The 23,343-nt window shown below is 30.9% G+C and overlaps 1 protein-coding gene across 2 annotated transcripts in view; it reads right to left on the bottom strand.

Annotated features, from left to right (window-relative positions):
- Nucleotides 1-21,813, bottom strand: part of LOC139485639 (solute carrier family 4 member 11-like) — a 70,532-nt gene extending 48,719 nt beyond the window's left edge. Inside the window, exons 1-3 of one of the 2 annotated variants that reach the window (XM_071270265.1) lie at nucleotides 21,707-21,813; nucleotides 17,886-17,944; nucleotides 14,801-14,850 (exon numbers count right to left, since the gene is read on the bottom strand). The gene's annotated coding sequence lies outside the window, so the exon portion shown is untranslated. Of the gene's footprint in view, nucleotides 1-14,800; nucleotides 14,851-15,789; nucleotides 16,109-17,885; nucleotides 17,945-21,706 lie in introns of those variants that run through there. The other variant, XM_071270264.1, reaches the window with a different exon arrangement.
- Between the last annotated feature and the right edge of the window lie 1,530 nt (nucleotides 21,814-23,343).

Genomic DNA, 23,343 nt, shown 5'->3' on the forward strand with positions numbered 1-23,343 from the left:
GTTATTATCCTGAATCTAGAAAAATGCTTGTTTTTGGCCCCTTTTGGGCCCCGTAATTCCTAAACAATTTGGTCCATCATCCCCAAAATCAATCCCAACCTTCATTTGTGGTATTGAACCTTCCTAAAATATTTCGTAGAGATCCATTCACTTAAAACTTAACAGTTATTGTCTGGAAACGAATGTGTCTTTTAAGACGACGACAACGACGCAGACAACAACATCATACCATTATACAATCCACAAAAAATTGCGACTGTATAAAAACATATTAATAATGTTAAATGCATCAATTAAAAGAATGTCTTATTCTCAGGTTGATCATTCTTTTGAAATTGATCATGACACTTTCATAAATAAATAAGAGCTGTTTAAAAAGCATCTAAATCTCTAAATGTGTGTTTTCATTTGTTTCCAATAAAATTGTCTGAAACAAAAAATTCATTAGAATTTAAATTAAACCTATATATAGCACCTCAGATGTTGTCTTACTTTGAATCAGACCAAGTCATGTCGTCTGCTTAAACAAGCAGCTGACATTTTATTGACAAATTTGAAATCGGGAAGATTTGTAATAATATCATGCCGCTATTTCACATACCAAGGAGTTCATAAAATCTGAAGAAAAAAGGATGCTCTGCCAATTATTCTACTAGTAAATCGGGCCAATCACATTACTGGGTTATCAAAAACATGACAGTAAAATGTCAGAAGTTTCTGACATCACTTGTGTTGAGATCAAGAAATATCTCTTATCTAACGAATTTTAATTAACGAAGCAGATTTGTTTCTTTTCTTTTTGTAACTCCTCCAAATAAGATTTATTTCTGTATACTTTGAGGTAAATCTCGTAAATTACATACTCTTATTCTTTAAAACAGACATCAAGAACATAACATTTAAGCCGACATAAGTGGTTCTTCCATAAATATTTCTATAAGTTTAAATAAAATACATGATATTAAAGGATTTAAAACTAAGCAGACATGCATAAAATGCAAAAAAGATGATTTTATTTACATGTCAATGATGCAACATGGGTCAGTATGTAAATCAATTGGAATGCAGTGTATAGGTATTAAATCAATCTAAAGAAAGATACTCTGCAATCATTCAAAACTACAAATGTATACATAACAATTGAAAAAAAGAACAAATGATATACACTCAGATATTATATAACATCAGGGAGATAATGTGTTTGGTCTTTTGTTCCGATAAATTTAAACTCCAGCAAAGATTTAATTATATAAATATCAGCTTGCCAATGAGACAACTCTCCAAAAGAGACCAAGTGACACAGAAATAACAACTATAGGTAACAATATGGTACAAGGACACAGTTATCGTCTTTTGGTTTTCGTTGTCTAGTCCCTAGAATAAAGTGTATAACTTGCATGTTTTATTTAATACACTTTCCCAATTTATTTCTTGATATTAAATGCATGAAATATTAAGTAGGGGGATGTTATTACATGTTCAAAAAATTTGGGTGCTGAATCTTTATGTTAAGTAGTGATTTGGTCCAGTTGAAAAAGGTCACATTTTATCACGTCTAAAGCTGTCAAACTGAATTTTACACCCCCTTAACACAGAATTGTCAATATTTTGAGTTAGAGCTGGTAGAAGTTTCTATAATTTTGATTTTATTTGTCTCACTGGTAGTACACTACACTGTGAAAATCTTTTTGAGAAAGAGCAGGTGCGATTTTTTTAATTTGAATTTATGGTCTAATAGAAATACACTACGAAATAACTGTGTTCTCGGGCCATATACATCATAAATAATGAATATCTTTGTCAATGAGACAACCATCTAGCAGAGTTCTAATGAAGTGGATATAAGCAATTATAGGCCACCATAAAGTCTTCAACAATGAGAAAACCAATACAGTATAGGCGGCGAAAAAACCCAAAAAACTGAAAAATATTGACCACTTATTTTCTCGCTGACTATTTATACCATCCTAAAATACAAAAATCTCTCCATCAAAAGATGATTCTATTTAAGGAATGACTGTAATATTTTTTCTGTCTATGAAGAAATAACGTAGCGGGTTATTTAACAGTGTGCACCACATTTTTTATGTTATTTCGAATAGACAGAAAAAATAGTACAGTCATTTCTTATAATTTAATTCTAAATTCCATTATAAACTGTAGAAAACCATGAAAAAACGTTGATGACGTCTCGGTCACATGACTAAATTATGTCTATGGTACTTCTCACACATACAACCTTGTGTGGTTTATTGGTAACTTTTAAATATTTGCTGCTTTAAAGTTTTAAAATAATGACATGAAACCCATTATATATTGATTATGAGTCAGTTTCTCAAAAAAAAATTATATAATATCAACTGTTTCATACTTATAGAGATCAAACTAGTTTCCTGCAGACATCTAAAATTGAGAAATCTCACTGAGGAATTTATAAATTTACCTCCCAACAACTCACTAAATTGCATACATATGTACTTTTTACATTCAAAGAAACTACATTTGAAAATTATCCAGGTTTCTTTTCAACTTTCATTTGATATTAAGTTTGTAATTATAATTTCTAATGTCTTTCTTTCATGTAAAAGGTTCAAATATAGCACATTTGCTTTAATGTGGGTTCTTGTGCCAGTCATGCTAATTAGAAATTGATTTTACAAACTCAACTACAATATCTTCTATTCACTTTTACCATAGAAACAGGAGATGTAACCAATACAGGGCTGGGAATATGGTTTGAGTATTAGGAAGACTTGTCTGTGTAACCATGAAAAGTGTGGTGAGCTGAATTAGTAAGGTGACATTCCCATTCCCTATGCAATGCTAAAAATATATATATCCTGATCAAAATGGTATGACAAGCAGTGGATCCAACCATTCATAAAAGGGGGTATCTAAACCAGGATAAAGGAGGGTTCCATCTATATGTTCAAAAGTATTGATCATCCAAAAAAAAAGGGGGGGTTCCAACCCCTTCACCCCTATCTCTTTCACTATCTGTCACATGCACTGTATTACAATCATCTCATAGGGTGCTCTTTCAATAGGGCTGGAAAATCAATCATAATTTTTAAATAAAATAATTTGTATAAGGCCAACTAAAATTAATTAGTAGATTTTCATCCAAATTTTTGAAAAAAAATGGGGCGGGTGGGAGGATTTTATTTTTTAAATTTTATTTCATATGAAACCTTCATGTTACGTGTTATTCATATATGCAAGTGTAATAATAAGCTTATATCATGTAAATACATCCATATTAAGGTATCGTGTATAAGACAATAAAAATCAAAACCAAGGAGTAACCAAAGACTCATAAAACCAAAAGACATTTACATCAACAGTTACAAATAATAAGAAGGAAACAACACAAACTCCACTAAAAACCAGGAGTGAAATCAGGTGCTCCGGAAGGGTAAGTATTTCCTGCACCGTATACGACACCTGTCATGTTATTTCTTTGTTCAGTTCTGTAATGATGGAAGGTTGTTATGACTGAGGAAGAATATCACTGAGATATGATTTCTGACACACTTTTGTCATAATGGCAAATCAGCTCATGATGGCGACCATAAAATTGCTTGTGTGATGACCTTAATTTGATTGATTCATAGCCTTGTCTTAGCAACTTTTAAGAAATCAGTATTCCTCGTTCAACAAAATCATCCTACTTTGAGCTAGCTCTAGAGTAACGTATCAATTTATACACATATACTCCATATGCTGGTGCCGCTTTTTCAAATTCGTAAATATATATCTCTGATTGGCAACCACTGTTCTACATGTAATTGCCGCTTTAGAAACCTATTTTATAGTAAACAACAGAAATGTGGAGAAATGCTCTCTTTTAAGTTGGACTACCTACATCAAATGTATTTTGCTTTCTAAGCAATGTTTTGTTGTCCTTATAAAATGATGCAAATGCATTGATATGCAACACAAGTACGATAAGTACAGAAAAACAAGAGGCTCTCAAGAGCCTGAATCGCTCACCTTAATTCTTTTGGTTAAATCTCTCATCAATGATTAGTTTGGCTTTTCAATTTATTTAAATGTTTTTTGGATCGTCCTATTTTCTTCAAAAGCCAAAAAAAATAATCATTTTCTCCTATGTTCTATTTTAGCCATAGGAGCTATGTTTCTTGACATACAAGGAAATAAAATATAAAATTTATACTAGATACTCTGAAACTCATTTAGCCTAAGTTTGGCTGAAATTGATACAGCAGTTTCAAAGGAGAAGATTTTTTAAAGTAAGTCAACATGATGAACAAATTGTGAAAAAAGTCTTTAAAGGGCAATTACTCCTTAAGGGGTCAATTGACAATTTTGGTCAAATTGACTTAATTGAAGATCTTACTTTGCTGAACATTATTGCTGTTTACAGTTTATTTCTATCTATAATTATATTCAAGATAATAAACAAAAACAGCAAAATTTCCTTAAAATTATCAATTCAGGGGCAGCAACCCAACAACAGGTTGTCTGATTCATCTGAAAATTTCAGGGCAGATAGATCTTGACCTGATAAACAATATTTCCCCATGTCAGATTTGCTCTAAATGCTTTGGTTTTTGAGTTATAAGCCAAAAACTGCATTTGACCCCTATGTTCTATTTTTAGCAATGGGGACCATGTTTGTTGATAGATCAAAACTTCGGATTTATAAATTAGATACCCTAAGGAACATTCAGTTAAAGTTTGAAAGTATTTGGTCCAGTAGTTTCAGAGGAGAAGATTCTTGAAATAGTTTACGACGACAGACGCCATGTGATGGCATAAGCTCACTTGTCCCTTCGGGACAGGTGAGCTAAAAATGAAAACTCAAACAGTGTTGAATAAATAGGGTTGGTCCTTAATATGCAAGATGCAAATTATAATTACAATGTAGAATATAAAGGTGTTTTTAATGACTCTATCGTGGGTATTGGGACAGAGGATGTTTGCTGTTTTTCTACAAAAAACGAAAGTCATGGCTAAATCTAAATCTAAGTGCTTGCTATAAATTAAAAATGCGTATGTTTGTCGATTTTCTGAACTCAATATACGGTCGCCAATCTAAAAAGTTCATGCTTGTGTCAATTTCTTTACTCCAGTCAAATGTGTTCCACGATTCTTACGCTTTTGGGTGTCATTCACAGTCCAAATTTCTTGACAATAAGTCATTGTATAAATAAAATAAATCCAAGGTGTTTTACTCACAAACATTTGTGTCATTTGTGACATACGGCGATTTGTGTTCTTTGACACAGCGTATTACTCGTATTACTCGTAACCCGAATATTTGACGCCCTTCTCGTAATCAATCTCTATTCTCGGTAAATGATGTTGCCATCATAGATCAGCAGAATATATCGACTTAATCATTCAGTAAGAAGACTCTAGGGAAAACGGTACTATTTATTCTGCCATTGGCGACAATGTTAACATTTTCTAAATTTACCACTTTTTAAGATAAAAACCTTGATAAAACAGTTATATGTTGTGTTAGTACTTTATTACTCTGTTTTAAAAATTAAAGCCAAATAGTATCATGACCAACTTCCAACGGAGCTTGTTTATGTTATCCATGCCCACCGTCATTTTGCACCAAATTTATGAAATTTTGCAAGTCTTTTCGAATAATTCTCTAGAAAATATTTCAATAGGTTTTAAAATTTATATTGTAAATATACACACTGCAGTTATTCATAGATAAATAAAAAATATATTGCACCCTTACATCCAATCACAATGCTCCTAATTTGACTTCCTTCACCTGCCTTGGGTACACAAAAGGCCAACCTAATGCTGGGAAAATTAAATACTATCGTTTTCCCTCTAAGGAATACGAAAACCGAAATTTGAAACAGGAAGTTTTACATAAAACGAAATTATCTACGGTTACCGGGAACGGAAATGAACAAAATTGGGAAATTGTAATTTTTTTCAAAAATAAAAAAAATCGGGGCGGGATGATTTTAGAGGGGCGGGCTGGGATGAAAATCTATCAATTAATTTTAATTGGCCTAATCTGAGGTGTCATTCTAATAATAGGCCATGTCAAAAAAATAATGTTGGTTATCCAAATTATAAAATCTTAATGTCTTCTGTCCTATTGCAGGTTAACATTTAAATTGCATAACTTTGGCTTGTTTCCTCATCTGTTTTGCTGATGATGGGAGATTTTAACGACCTTGACTGGCTGTACAGCCCTCACGGTCTGTTTTGCCAATATTTATAGGAATTTTTTTAACTAATAACCAGAAAGTAGGGGGAGGATTACAAACCTATAAATTATATAAAGGTCGTCAATTTTAACAGACAGTTTTGTTATATTGCCAAATATCTGATAGAAAAAACCTAAAGACCTAAATATTTCCCAGATTTTTAATGATAAGAACATTAGTTTTCAAAGGTTAATGCCAATTAAGTACTTTACAACATTTTTCATTTTTAATTATTCTGCCAATATATTATGGCACTGATTATGTAAAATATTGTGTTTTTATCTAATTGTTTAAAAAAAAAATGATAGCAAGTTTTGTATGGAATGCATCTTACAGAAATTGTCTTTTAACGATTAAAGCTTTGAATAAAAAAAAACAATCTTTTGAAAATAAGTTATCAACCTGATGTATAAAGAGGGTGGTAAAGGGTTATTTTCGTGTAACCTGTTTTGTCATTTTTATTTTAACGTGCAGCCGTGAAAGAAGTTCTTTATTCACCCTGTTTCATGAAAATAGAAAAAAGATCAATGTGCAAGAACTTTTTAATTTTTTGTTCATAATGTGAAATGGCAATTTTATTTCGCGTTCTTCCTTGCATATACCCCCTTCCCCTTTACGCCCCTGTATAAACTTTCATTGTTTTTTTATTATTATACAATAAGAAGAAACAGGGGATCTTTTTTAAGGATTGGTAGCAACATTTTATTGAAGTGCAAAATCTATAGACAATTATGAGCCTCACATGGTATAATACTACTGGTACTTAATGTAATAAACTTGCCCAATAATAGCTATCTTTGGTCTTGAGTCATACAAGCCTATAGAACATCATGATGATAACTCTAGCTTTGTATGTGTGACCATTTATGATACTTACAAACCTATCCTTATTCTATGATCAATACTTTCATCTTTTATGAGGATCTAGAAGGGTCCTTCATTTTTGTATTTTTCAAATTTTACGGCATTTTTCTCTATTGTTTTCTTTTGGCCCTGCATTATTCTCTATTTTTTTCATCCCATTTAATCTCTTTTTTATTGCTTAATTTGGTCTTGTTTTCTCCATAAATTATTTTTTTTGGTCCTTTAATTTTGATCATTTTTCTCTATTATGTAACCCCCATTCAGACCCTATTATGTAAGGAGATAACATCCAAATCCTAGATAAATGCATTGGTCAAATGTTACTACAACATGGTGTCAGCGTTTTTAAGGATGAGAAATGCAGTGTACAGAATATAGCACTAAGATGCTTACACGATGATCAGATTACTGAAGGATGTAATTTTCACACAAAATTATATTCGTTTCCAGTCAAAAGCCAAATTAAACGTCAGATATCAAGTTTCTCCACGTAAGATTGACAAATAGGAAGACAAACCGACATAAGATATTGGCATTTGTGGGTATTGATCTTGGATCCATGGTCAAGTCTGTTAAAGACTTATATCAAAGGCAATCTATTTACTTATCTACATAATGGTTTCTCTTAAACTTCCAATTACATTAGATCACTTTAAGGACATATGTGAAAGAGAAAAGATATGAAAATCAGATGGCTTATCTGCCTAGAAATGTTCTGTTTGGGGTAAAATCATAAATACAACTTAAAAAAATTCAGATAATTTTTTATCAATATGTTCTTTTAAGGATGAAGTAGATGACAAAATTTTCAAGCAGTGAAATAGTATCAACCCTAATAATTCAGTCCTTCCCTGTAATCGATCTCTTGTAATTATTCAGGTTAGAACAGTATATTCACTCTGTAAAAATGCATACCAAATTTCCATATATCACAGTGTATATTTAAGAAATAATTCATGGGGGCTTGAATATATCGTGATTTTACCACGGGTTGTCCCTTTATGACAAATATTTTACCCCTGAGCGATAGCGAGGGGTATAATATCGGCATAAAGGGACAACCCGTGGTAAAATCTAGATATATTCAAGCCCCCATGAATTATTTCGATTCTGATAGGACACATACGGCAATTCTTTTGGATCGAAGCGCTCTAAGTGTAGGCAAATATTTGCCGTTCCCATAAATAAACGCACTAATAAACTAGCGTAAAAGAACGGAGCAAACTGCATTAGTGACATGCTTAAACTATTTAAAATAATGTATTTAGACAGTTTTGGATGAATTTGAATGATAATTTATTTATATGTCTTATATGATGTACAATAAAGGGCTTTTGCCACATTTTAGCATCATTTGTGTATGTTTCCTTGTGATGATTTTCGGATTCACAAGTGTGTATTTTCCCGTAAAATGCTTACATTCTAACGTCATTGTTCTATGACGTCGGGTATCTCATTCATAAAAAAGCAAATGATGTGGGAGTACAATCGGAACAGCACTGGCAATATATTCATATTTTACCACGGGTGTGTACTCAAAGCGTTTGAAGGACGTCATGTTAGAATTAAGAAATAATTCATGGGGGCTTGAATATATCGTGATTTTACCACGGGTTGGCCCTTTATGACAAATATTTTACCCCTGAGCGATAGCGAGGGATAAAATATCGGCATAAAGGGACAACCCGTGGTAAAATCTAGATATATTCAAGCCCCATGATTTATTTCTATTCTGATAGGACACATACGGCAATTCTTTCTGATCAAAGCGCTCTAGGTGTAGGCAAATATTTGCCGTTCCCATAAATAAACGCACTAATAAACTAGCGTAAAAGAACGGAGCAAACTGCATTAGTGACATGCTTAAACTATTTAAAATAATGTATTTAGACAGTTTTGGATGAATTTGAATGATAATTTATTTATATGTCTTATATGATGTACAATAAAGGGCTTTTGCCACATTTTAGCATCATTTGTGTATGTTTCCTTGTGATGATTTTCGGATTCACAAGCGTGTATTTTCCCGTAAATATATATATATGAGATCATTAGGCAGCAACCATTTGAATTTCTAGGGGGGGGGGGGCTATGGATTTTTTTGGAAAACAAATTTTGTCGCCAAAAAATTAATTTGTCAGGGAAAAAAATCTGTCACCCCTCTAAAATCAAATGGTTGCTGCCTTAAACATGTTAAACAAAAGTAATTTGATATCCTGTATATGTATTTTTTTCATCACATCAGGTTTAATTGCTCAAAGAAACCCCTCCTAAAATATTGAAATTGAAATTTGCATGAAACAATTTGTATTAAGCCTTTATGAATGTATTGTGCAACAGGATAGCTTTGGCCAAAAAGTATAAACTTCAATTTTATATTTTGATAGCTTATATATATAATTAATTTAGTTAATATGAAGCATTTATAGAAAACCTATTAATCAATGATATTGTATATTTGCCCTTTTTCCTAAATGGCAATGATTGCTGGTTGCTTAAGGTCCAGTGGCAAGTATTTCATGAATGTTCACCACAAGAACAAATCGACAAAACAATGTACATACAAAAGATATGTCCTATAATAGGGATTGAATAGGATAGTAAGCTGGTGCATACTTAGCATCTCCAAAACTTAAAAGACACTTAAGCTTAACTTCCACAAGAGTTTTACTGCCTACATAACCAAGAGTGTTGATATGTTTATTTCTCAGTCAATTATCAAAATAATAAATGCACACAATAATTTCTGAATTTACAGTTATAACACATAAATCAACATGTCCAAAATTGAGGGATGCTGGCATAGAATGAAAACATTAGCAGTTTAAAGATAGAAACAATTTAATTTCTGTAGACATTAAACACAAATAATTGTGTAATGAAGCCAATGACCTACAGATAGAATGTGTAACTTTCATGTTCAGCAGCTGCTTTATCGCTTCTTTTTATCTTTTTCTAAAGAAAGCAGTAAATTTAATTTTAGAAAACTTAAATCCTAAAATAGCATATACAGTGATAAAGAAACCATTTTATTAGGTTAATGTTTCTTTGCATTATATATTTCAAGGATTTATTTGTTTATCAGAGATTGTGGACAAAAATTCAAGTTTTCACAGGAAAATGACAGAAGTAATAATTAAGAAAACTCAAAACACATCAGATCTTATTGTTTCTAAATATCTATGAGGTGCTGTTTGGCATTGAACTTTACTCTTAAGTTTCTATTTCCTTATATTGAGATTTACATATTTCTATCAACATTTATTAAGCTTTAAAAGCCAAGATAATTGAGTCGTTTCTCTGTATCACATACATTGACTTCTATTACAGCATGTCGATATAACATAAATTTGTCAAAACTTGATTGATTATAAATAGGATTTCAGGATTTTAATGAAAAAATGTTATTTAACAAACAATTTTTGTATACCATTGTATACTAATATGTATTTACAAAGCTTACAAGCTAAGAAAATGCATGTTTCTTCTTGTCGTTTATAATCATGATAATGTTAAAATACATGTACTGTTGTTGTTCTTTCATTGCATCTTGTATTGTTTTGGGATAGATATAAATTTAATGTAAATTCAGATTATATTATAGTCTCTTCTGTGCTATTTTTTTAGATAGGTCATATAAAGATTAAGCATCTGACAAATTTTATAGTAACATGACCTCAAAACGTCATTTGCATTTTAGTGTTGTTTGGTTGCTGTAGATGCACAACAGGTACAACCTCTTTTTGTCATTTTCATTTATTTCAATTTTTGCGGGGATCATCAATGAGTAAGGAAGGGTGGTGCTCCTCAACTCTTATATTTTTAGAAACTTCCATGAGTTTCAAGATCATATGAGATAATAGTGGAAAATAATTCTTAATCAGTTATAATTATTATTAAAGACTTTTATAAACTTTGGGGTTTGGTTTTTTGTTTTTTTTCCCAAACTTTGGATACTAACATTTTTGTACCATCACATACATAAATAAGATATGTTTTTAAAGTATTGCAAATATTATATGACTAGCATTGTTTCACTTTCCATCTTTTAAAGCCAATAAAAATTAACAAACAGATCTTTGAACATTATATAATTATGTAATGTGTATCATTTAGATTTCCAGGGAGATTGTTACAACTGGTACATATATGAAACAAAGTCAGCTTTTGAAGACAAGATCATATTTTTCTTCACATCTTCTATATAGATCAATTATTATGGGTAAGAAATAAGTAGAAAACTGATTGAAACTGACATTATAAAATCAGTTCCAGAGAGCCACTTTAGTTGTAACGTAATTTTTACACATCAATATCATAAAAGTGAATTAGACATAACTCATTTTGACATAAATGATTGAATATTGAAAAAGCTTTGCAACATGACACAAATTTAATTGCGGTTCAGAATCATTTCATAATTCAATATGCTTAATGTAATAACACTTGCTTTTTCAGGCAAATTAATCTGTTTTACAAAAAAACGCCTATTAATTGAGTGTTTTTTTTATCTTGGGATTGGTTTGATTTGGAAAATGTTTGGTAAGAGTACAAAACAACAAAAAGTCCTAAAATTGCATCAGTTTTGGATATCTTTTATTTGGTAAATTTTTACCTTGCATGACTTTTTGTACTTTATTCATTTTATTCATCAATTTAATGAGGGGGGTCGGAGGGGTCCTGATCCCGAAATCTCAGGCTTAAAAACATCCCGACATCCTGAAATTCGAAACAAAAATTCCTGGAAACCTAAAGGATCAATCCTGAAATCCCAAGCTTAAAATCACCCAATCCCGACGTCCAGCAAAAGGTCCTACCCCTTCTTTAATGATTATCAAATTTCTATTATAACACGAATATAGTTAAAGATCTCTGTGTTTCAATTGAAGTATGCCAAAGTCCATAGTAAAAAAAATGTTTTGGAATTTTAGTTTTTTTTTGTGTTTCACGTACAGCTTTAAATGAGAATTTTAATACCCATTTACTAATTAATAAAATTGTGAATAGAAATGGGAAATGTGTAAAAGCAAGGATTTGTATAGTAAGATACTATACAAATCCTTGGTAAAAGAGACAACAAACAGACCAATTGCAAAGAGCAGTAAACAGTTGAAGGTCACCAATGGGTCTTCAATACAACTAGAAAATCCCACACCCTGAAGTATATGCTTCAGCTGGCCCCTAAACAAAATAAGTACTAGTTCAGTGATGATGGACGTCATAAAATGTTGAATTTTCTAAAACTATTGTAGGTAAGGCATAAAAATTTCTGAATTCTGTCAAACCAGTCACTTTTAAGTAAGTCCCTTTTGACAAATAATAAGAAACATTGTGGAAATCTTTGTGCAGAAATATCAATTGTGATGTCACTGTGAGTGTCTATATATCCAAAGATGTGAAATGGGCATATTTGGATAGAGAGGCCACTTCCCATAGTTTTAGGCAAAATATGATTTGAGCCATGGCATAATCTTAAGAAACAACTAGTTTATTTAATTCATGTAATTAACATATTTGAATTTTAAAAAAATCTAATACAAAAAAAATGTTCTGGTTTAAAGGCCTTGCATGGTTTATACATGTATTATATTCTAAATGTTAAGATCTTGAAACAGAATTATTTTTGTTGATTTGCAGATTGTGTAAAGATTGAAGAGCTATTAAAATTATTTTGAAAATATATGTCATATTCAAAATGATAAAAACTGATATCTAACAAATGAATGCATTGTTTAACATAAGGAAGAATCTTATTTGATGCATTTAAAATATTTTTTTTAATTTTCAAATCAATAAATCAAATAAAAGTGGCATTAAGTTGCTAGTTTGTGTGAAAAAAATTGACAGAAAAAGAGAATAAAATACCTAATATCAAGGTCAAGGTACAGATAATAAACAGCCTAATTTGCCAAAAGCACACATGTTTTGGGGTTTAACTGGTAAACTCCCATTAACCAATCTTAAAGACAGTAACAAGCATGCATTGTACAGCTTATAGTCAAGGAGATTCTACTACCAACTAGAACAAGGTTTGAAATTAGCAGTGGTCCACTCGCAAATGGCCCCTAAAATTTTGTGTGGGCTCCCAAAGTTTCTGTTTTTCTTGTATAGAACTATATAAATTGGCTAAAATTTTAAGCTGTGGGTTTTCACTGCCAAAATCTTAACTTCAATCCCTGCTTGAACACAGAAATAAGGGACGACTCAAGAATTGGAAAGCAGAAAAGGGAAATAATCAATATGTAGACACACTTAGGTGTCTTTTCTGAGCATCCCTTAGCTTCTGAGAATATTGCCAAACAAATGCCTGGTTTAATATACTTTCCTCAGTGTATTTCAATTTATAACAGAATATTTAAAACTACACATTTTTCAGAAAAAAAAACCCTTCCAAATTAGGGGCAGATACATTTGTGATTTTTGGATTTTTATTTGATTGATTGATTGATTGTTGTTTGCTTTACACCACATTAGCACAAAAAGGCTATATCGCAGCGATGGATTTTTAATGAAAATAAGGCTTAATATCATGAATATTGTGACCCCCTTTTTTATTTGATATTTTGCAAGTATTTATGAATAGAAACTCTCTCATTCAATTTCAACCAATTATATAACTGAATATATCTTCAATAAGGAAAAATCAGGTTTCCTCTATAAAACCTACATGAAAAAACTGTGATTTCGCTAATTTCAAAGTAATTTAACAAAAAAATCAAAAAAATCTGCAACCCTAAACACTACTAAATTTGAAAAAAAACAGTGACAGAGAAGTCTTTTACAGCAATTTAAGAAAAATGAATAGTCTAACATTTAGACACCCCAGCTGCAATATATCCTTATATTAAGATGCAGTCACTAAGAACATGGACATTCTAATCAATTTAATAGTAAGTATAAGATAAACCATGACGTATGGTGTATCTAATATTTTCACAGTGGTACTATGGTTTACAAGGTAAACAAAAAATCATAGATTTTTAATCATTTAGAAGCAGGCTCTTTTCAGAAATTTGACCTTTTTTTTTATGGTAGATCTAGAGAAGATAATGATATTATATGCAAATTATCCAATTCCATTTGATGGCATAATGGTATAAAATATGAAAAGACTATCTGAGATATTGACACTACACTTTTATAGAAATGAGGCATAGTAATGTCCACTGTAAATTGGAACATAGTGTACAGCTTTTTTTCTGGTCATTTTGAGAAGTCATGAAAAAATATAGGAGTCACAAAACTTTTTTTTTGAAATGGTGATACCTTTAGGTGTTATTGTGCCTGATTTATATGTCAATTTCCTATTACTTGTAAACCCTAGAATGATAAAGTAGTATCCTCTCATTTCTATTTTTTTGTCAGAACCCAAAAAGAGAGGGGAAAGATACCAAAGGGAAATTCAAATTCACAAGTCGAAAAATAAACTGATATTCATTGCCATGGCTAAAAAAGAAAAAAACAAACAGACAAAAAAGTCATCACTACAAAAAATTAATGAAAATTACTAAATTAATTGTTCATCTGTTTGCGTTAATATTTTGTTTTTGTTTTCAATTATTCATCTTTTTTGGGGGTTAAACTTTAGAATGAAGACTCCCGACATCCTATGCTTTTTATCAGTCTTATCTTTTCAAATATACTAATCTAGATTTCCTCGTTCTTTCTACCTTGTAAAAGTTTTAAAAGCTCTTAAACACTGATTTGAAGTAAAACTAAGTTCTTACCTTTGTGACTTTTCCAAATGATACGAACAGATCTACGTTGGGTAAAACACCTGTAAAACCAACGAAAAAATAGCAAGATGTATCACATCATGTTACCCCAATATATTAAAGAGCTAAAATGAAACTAATTATTCTGTTTGTAGTATTGTAAATTACACTCCCCTTCCTTACCACAGAGCCATAGTAGTTATGTTAATTACTAATTATATCTTTATCCGATTTGTGCAACAGCTCTGTTTATATGATGCTGAAATGATGTTTATTTCATTTGTAAAGTCCTAATCACCGAAAACTCATCATCTTGAAATTAAACATCTCTGAAATTCGCAACTGTCAAAATAAATTAAAACCTGATTATCTAAAGAAGTAGAATTTCACATATTTGCAGGAAGATAACTTATATGTGAAGAGATTTAAATTGTTTTTAACATAGTTCATTTGATTTTATATCATTTTCATGTACACATTAATCTTTGAAATTTGCTATTTTCTAATGAGAAACAGCATCAAAATCAGTTTCAAATTATGAAAATCCAAACAGTTTGAGCACATAAATGTTTCAAATATTTGTTTAACCCATCATTTCAGTCCAGTTATCTGTGGAGCAAAACAGCTGTTCAAATGAAAAGTGTATTTCAATCACTAATATTGTTTTGATTATGTTTATGAAGGAAGAAATTACATCATTAAAAATTCCAATCTATCTGTACTTTAAGTTCCACATATTATAAGAACTCATGACTCATCTATATTGTATGATCCATTTACAGAAAAATTCATTATAAACTTAATTAAACTCTAGCTGAACCTTTATCATAAACATTAGAAATATTAGAAAAATTATAATAAAATATATCAAAGTTTAAGCTAAGTAATCAAATCCTGAATTACCTATAATAACACAAGAATAAAATAAATGTAATTTAAATTTTAAATACTCTCTCATCACTTCAAGAAATATATTAAATTTGATCGTTAAAGTTTCCTACCTTTTGCTTCCAAGGATTTCACATTTAAATATTTGTTGAGATAAACGACTTTCTTCCAGGTTATTCCAAAATATGTCAAAATGATAGTACTGTCTAATAAATTGTTCCTGATAAATTTCTTATCCAGTGCCAATATTCTGAACAGATCTATACAAAATGCTAAGGCAAGCCTAACAAATGATCTTTCTATTTATCTCTATGCAGCTCCTGTGCACCAAGCTTAAACACATATGAAATTGAAAACTTGTGCTATTATTCATTGTCAGGACTTAATATCTTTGATACAAGAAATGATTGCAAAGGTCTTTTTCACAATGCCATTATTCATAACTAGCTGTCTTTAATCATACTACTTTGACATTTTTTCCCCATTCATTTCACAAGTATAATTAGCAATGGTAAAGATTTTCAAATGTTTTCGAGTTATCTGTTACGATTTAATTAGATTTTTTTTTATTGTGGGCTGACAAGATTGTCATCTACATGTTAGTACTTTAAGTATTGTCGTTGACAAAATCAAAGCAACATTATTGAATTTCAAATGTCGAGTAATGGCGTAACTCCTTCCTTTAATGGTGGCAAACAAAATCAATGGTTTAAACTGCAGCGTTAATTAACGTGACTGTTTTTGATGTTGTCAATGATTGCGGATGTGTTAGTCTGCTATTTATATTTTCAAACTATTCAATAATTGCATACTGAATTTCAATTAGATTTAAAATATAGCAGTTAAAATATACAGAACAAAAAATCCTTCATTTTCATAGCAACAAAAAAGTCAATAAATTAAAGTATTTAGAACCATAAACAGGTGTTTGTCAGCCTAAGTCTCAATAAGGCCACTATAAAAATATTATGTGTTACTAGTTTTCTTACAATCATCATATAATATACAATTTTTATGACTTAGCAGTAGCATACAATACTTTTATTCTTTTAGTTCAAATATGACAATGCCAGAGTTTTTCATAATTCCAATAAACCTTATATTTCTAAATAACTATCAATTTCTGTTTAATGATGATAATTCTCCTTGCTTGAAGTTTCTTTCCATCTGTTTAACTTTAACGATGATCATAAAAAGGTAAAAACCAGTAGTCAATCAATGGTTGCATTGTTGATCAATTTTGCTGTTAACAGTTTGTGTCGAATGACAATGACGATGTTTTTCATGATGTTAAAACCATCATGTAACAATATTGTTCAGTCATATTGACATGTTTGCAGATTTTGCATCTAGCTTTTTATCAATTTTGCTGTTCACAGTTTCTTTCATTTTTTACCAAGATTAAAGTAAAAAATGTTAAAACTGGTTAAAAACATCATTCAAGGGCAATAATACCTATAAGGTGTCAATGAATTGTTTTATGCATATTGTATTGACATATTTGTATATCAGCATGCATTATTTTTAAATCTTGCTAAATTACATTTCTGTCTATTCAGAATATTTCAGGGTATTAAATAGTGAAAATCTTCAATACTGTCAGATCAAACCCGTCATTCAAGGGCAATAACTCCAAGAATGAGTCAATTTTCAATTTCATTTCAGTCATAATGAAATATATGTAAATCATGTCAAACTCTAACCTTGATGAAAGGCAAAAATGCAATTATAGGTAAAAAATTGTCGTTTGAAATTGATGGCAATACCAGTAATTCCTACAAGAAGTGTAGATACATGAGATAATAAATATGGTGGAACTGAGACTCAGACATCCATGATTCTTGCATTCTCAAACAGATTTGTTCCATCTTTCTATTATGATAAGCTATTAGACAACATGGACAATCAATAGTATTTTTAAAATACTTATATTTAATTTATTTCTAGCCATGAGGTTATGTTGACTGGTAGGCAGGGACAGTAGATGAACGGACCCGCAGACCAGAAACTATAATGCCCTCTACTATCGTAGGTGGGGCATAAAAATATCAACTACCGACCATTGTAGTTAAATTTAGTCTGTTGGTTTAATAAAATCAAATTCAGACACCAAGATTGGGCCAAAAACAATCTGGCATGATCAGCAAAACAAAGTGTTTTTTCTTATCTTCATAACATATTTTCATGTAAAGGGAATAGTCTTACTTACTGAGACTTATTCTGCATAGTTCTAGAAGTTCTGGATATCTTGAATGTAAAGAAATGGCACTGAAAAATACAAACATTAAAACTATGATAATAAAATTCATGTGGTTGTTTTTTGTTGATGTGGTTTATAGGTGTTCCTCAGTTTTTATGTAGATTAGACCGTTGGTTATCCTGTTTGAATTGTTTTACAATGGTCAGGCACTTTATAGCTTGCTTTCAGTGTAATCCAAGGCTCTGTGTTGAAGGCTATTCTTTGACCTATAATTGTTAACTTTTTATACATTGTGACTTGAATGGAGAGATGTCTCATTTGCACTCATACTACATCTTATTATTTGTATAGTTAGCTTTATGCATCTTTAGCTAATAAGAATTGCTGCATAAGTAAAGGAAATCCTATTCCTATTTTCATGTCGGAACCTTTTGTAGCCTGCTATACAGTATGGGTTTTCTCATTTATGACATACTACATGGATTCATTTATTTTTATGAGTACCTGTGCATTTTCATGGTTTGAAGAAAACTTATGGTTTTTGCAAAGTCTGCATTATTAATCATGTTAATACCTTCCTTTAAAAGATTTGTAATTCGTTGAACATTTAAATACATATATGTTTTCCTGTACCTACGAAATACACAAACTAGAGGCTCTAAAGAGCCTGTGTCGCTCACCTTGGTCTATGTGCATATTTAACAAGGACACAGATGGATTCATGACAACATATTGTTTTGGTGTTTATGATGTGTTTGTAGATTTTACTTTATTGAACAATCATCTCTATAATGAAATTGGCCCAGAAGTGAAAGTGGAAAATATTTTGTAAAAATTTATGAAAATTGTTAGAAATTGACTATAAAGGACAATAACTCCTGAAGGGGTCAATTGACCAGACCACTTTGGTCAAGTTGACTTCTTTGTAGCTCTTACTTTGCTGTACATTATTGCTATTTACAGTTTATCTCTATCTATAATAATATTCAAGGTAATAACCAAAAGCTGCAAAATTTTCTTAAAATTACCAATTCAGTGGCGGCAACCCAACAACAAATTGCCCGATTGGTCTGAATATTTCTGGGCTGATAGATCTTGACCTAATGAACAATTTTATCCCCATCAGATTTTCTCTTAATACTTTGGTTTTAGAGATATGAGCCAAGAACTGCATTTTACCCTTTGTACTACTTTAGCCATGTCAGCCATCTTGGTTCAACGGCCAGGTCATTGGACACATTTATACCCTTATGATGATTGTGGACAAGTTTAGTTAAATTTGTCTTAGTAGCTTCAGAGGAGAAGATTTTTGTAAAAGATAAAAAAAAATTTAGAAAAGATCGTTAAAAATTGACTTTAAAGGGCATAATAACTCCTTAAGGGGTCAACTGACCATTTTGGTCATGTTGACTTATTTGTAGATCTTACTTTGCTGAGCATTGTTGCTGTTTACAGTTTATCTCTATCTATAATCATATTCCAGATAATAACCAAAAACAGCAAAATTTCCTTAAAAAAAAACAAATCCAGGGGCAGCAACCCCAACAACAGGTTGTCCGATTCATCTGAAAATTTCAGGGCAGATACATGTAGATCAATAACCTACTAGAGGCTCTAAAGAGCCTGTGTCGCTCACGTTGGTCTATGTGCATATCATATACGAAGGATACAGATGGATTCAAGACAAAATTGTGTTTTGGTAATGGTGTTAGTAGATCTTACTTTACTGAACATTCTTGCTGCTTACTTTTATCACTACCTATAATGAACTTGGTCCATTACTTCGAATATTTTGTAAAAAATTACTATAAAGGGCAATATTTCTTTAAGGGGTCAATTGACCATTTTGATCATGCTGACGTATTTGTAGGTCTTACAATGCTGTACATTATTGCTGTTTACAGTTTATCTCTATCTATAATCATATTCCAGATAATAACCAAAAGCTGCAAAATTAACTTAATATTACCATTTCAGGGGCAGCAACCCAACAAAGCGTTGCCTGATTGGTCTACAAATTTCAGAGCAGATAGATCTTGACCTGATAAACAATTTTACATCATGTCAGATTTGCTCTAAATGCTTTGGTTTTAGAGATATAAGCCAAAATCTATATTTTACCCCTTGATCATTTTTGTTCTATTTTTAGCCATGGCGGCTTAGGCTATCTTTGTTGGTTGGCTGGGTCACTGGTCACATTTTTTAAACTTAATACCCCAATGATGATTGTGGCTAAGTTTGGTTAAACTTGGCCCAGTTGTGTCAGAGGAGTTTTTTTAAAAAGATTACTTAAAAAATTTTTAAATGGTTAAAAATTGACTATAAAGGGCAACAACTCCTTAAGGGGTCAACTGACAATTTTGGTCATGTTGACTCATTTGTAGATCTTACTTTGCTGAACATTATTGCTGTTTACAGTTTATTTCTATCTTTTATAATATTCAAGATTCATTTGTAATAGCCAAAAGCTGCAAAATTTCCTTTAAAATTACTTATTGTGGGGCAACAACCAAACAATGGGTTGTCTGATTTGTCTGAAAATTTTAGGGCAGATAGATCTTGATCTGATAAACAATTTTATTCCTGTCAGATTTGTTCTAAATGCTTTGGTTTCAGAGATATTAGCCAAAATCTACATTTTACCACAATGTTCTATTTTCAGCCATGGCGGCAATCTTGGTTGGTTGGCGGGTCATCGGACTAATTTTTTAAACTAAATACCCCAATGATGATTGTGGCCAAGTTTGGTTTAATTTGGCCTAGTAGTTTCAGAGGAGAAGATTTTTTGTAAAAGTTTACGGACGCAGGACCCTGGACAACGGACGCCAAGTGATGAGAAAAGCTCACTTGGCCCTTCGGGCCAGGTGAGCTGAAAACAGCAAAATTTCCTTAAAATTACCAATTTAGGGGCAGCAACCCTACAACAGGCTTTTCTGATTCATCTGAAAATTTCAGGGTAGATAGATCTTGACCTGATAAACAATTTTACCCCTTGTCAGATTTGCTCTAAATGCTTTGGTTTCAGAGATTGATATAAGCCAAAATCTACATTTCACCCCTATGTTCTATTTTTAGCCATGGCTCAACAGTGTGGTGACTTTTAATTGCTTACATCCACTTATTTAAACTCTGTCATGGTGGATAGTTGTCTAATTGGCAATCATACCACATCTCCTTATTTCTATATTAAAAGTATAGTACAAATTGTATGTTTGGTGTGGAAAGTATTTGTTTATCCATCATTCTGCAGCTGCAATATCTAGAAAACACACATTGCTTTATTTTCATATCGTCTTTTATGTTTCATAAGCATTAAAAGTTTTGATGAAAGAATAGATTGAATTAAAATCATATGCTAATATCAAATTTTTATGGCTTCATCATGTTTCTATAAGATTCTCATATCTTTATAATACTTCAAGCAAAAGTATTTGCATGTGTGTTGCAGATTTTTTTCAATTCTTATAATTATAATTTCTGATGGCTTAAAGTTGTATTAACATGCAGCTTGTAATCTGTCAACTGTATTTAATACGCCAACAAATAAAAACTGTATGAACAGCAATGCTGATTTACACCTGAGATCTGTATAATTATTGTAGACTACATCGATTTTTAGCATGAAATCTCTTAAGTTTTTAGTCCATAGAAACATTTCTAAGCTATAATTTCATAATCAGCATATACATTTTGCATACATGCAATATATAAATTTTCCAAGATCTGAGTTGAAAACTGTGGGAGAAGTACAAGTCAAATTCACCAAAAACTCTTGGAACGCTACCACACAGTCAGGGTTAAATAAATCATATATGTAGTTTTATACATACATGTACTTGATACTTTGAGCATGTTGAGTGATGGTTTATTGTGTCTAGACCTTTGGCATTGATGTAAATCTTCCCTCATGTTTAAAATATATATACATATATAGTACCTGAAAAGGTAAATTTGTCAGTAAACAAGGATATTTTCTAAAAATTTGTCATTTCATATTTTCTTTTTATCATTTGGCTATTTATTATTTATTTATTTTAGTGTCCACACGTCTGTGTCCGCAATTAGGCAATTTCCCCTAATAATAGATAGCCAAATGATAAAAAGAAAATATGAAAATGCCACACAAGAGACAGATTATTCGGTACATGTATAAACATATTGATACTTAACTCATACCTTTTAATATTTTATGAAAAATTTATATTGTTCCCAACAACACGAACATGAACATGAACAACATCATAAACCTCAATCTCTGGCGCAGAGATCATATCCATTCTGTGCAATACTTTGTAACACTACACTCAATATGACTATCAGTCAGAGATATAACTCTATAGGGTTATTACAGAAAATAACTTGCGTGTGTTATTACAGATTTTCTTCCTAAAATTTCTAAATCTGTAATAACATATTATATGTTTGTTATTTGTAAAATTAGTTCATTTATAGTTGGCTCTAGGGAACTCTTGACACTTTGCGCAGAAACTAAATGCATACATAGCCTTAATAACTAATTTCTTAATTAAATTAATACATTTTTTATTAACCATGGTAAATCAATGAGACGAGGCTATTAAGGGATAAACTCATAGTTGTAATAACAAGGCTTAGTTATTAAAGGAATGTAACTTATTATATAAGACATTCCATCTTATGAAAGATATTGAACCTTCAAATATTATTCTAAGGGAAGCCATAAATCTATCTCATTCTATAGACAAACATAACCAGGAATCTTGGATAGGAAGCATTAAACATATATTTAAATTTCTAGACATAGAATATCTATTTGTTAACCAGCCAAACTTTAAACAAAACCATATTCTAAAAAAAGTAAAAACATCTTTAACTATTAAATTTAAAGAAAGCTGGTTAGCTAGTTTAGAAAGCAATTCTGGGAAGTGTACTAATTTACAATCTGGCAATAAATTAAGAACTTACAGAAAATTTAAAAATATTTTTATGTTTGAACCATATTTAAAAATGAATTCCAAAAAAGACAGGCAAATAATCACAAGATTTAGAACTAGCTGTCATGATCTTGAAATAGAAAGAGGGAGGTATATTGGAATTAAAGCTGAAGACAGAAAGTGTAAGCTATGTAAGAACGCAGTTGAAGACGAACTACATTTTCTTTTAAAATGTCCTGTTCTAAAAGATACTCGATCTCAACATCTATCTAATTTAAATTCTAAATTCAAAAATTTTTCAAGATTATCTGATGAAATGAAATTTGTTTGGATTCTTTCATCTGAAGATTTGTTTGTTACTTCAAACTTATCTAATTTATTGCACTCCCTTTTTGAAGAACGAAAGAAAATTATAGAAAATATTGTTGTTTGAAAAAAAAAAAAAAGAAAAGAAGAAAAATATATATTAGATATATATATATATATATATAGAAATTAAAATTGATCAGGAGTTGTCTCCCATAGACCTAGAACTATCCTAAAGATTTATGTAA

This window comes from Mytilus edulis, chromosome 8 (genome assembly GCF_963676685.1).
Source record: "Mytilus edulis chromosome 8, xbMytEdul2.2, whole genome shotgun sequence".
Taxonomy (NCBI): domain Eukaryota; kingdom Metazoa; phylum Mollusca; class Bivalvia; order Mytilida; family Mytilidae; genus Mytilus; species Mytilus edulis.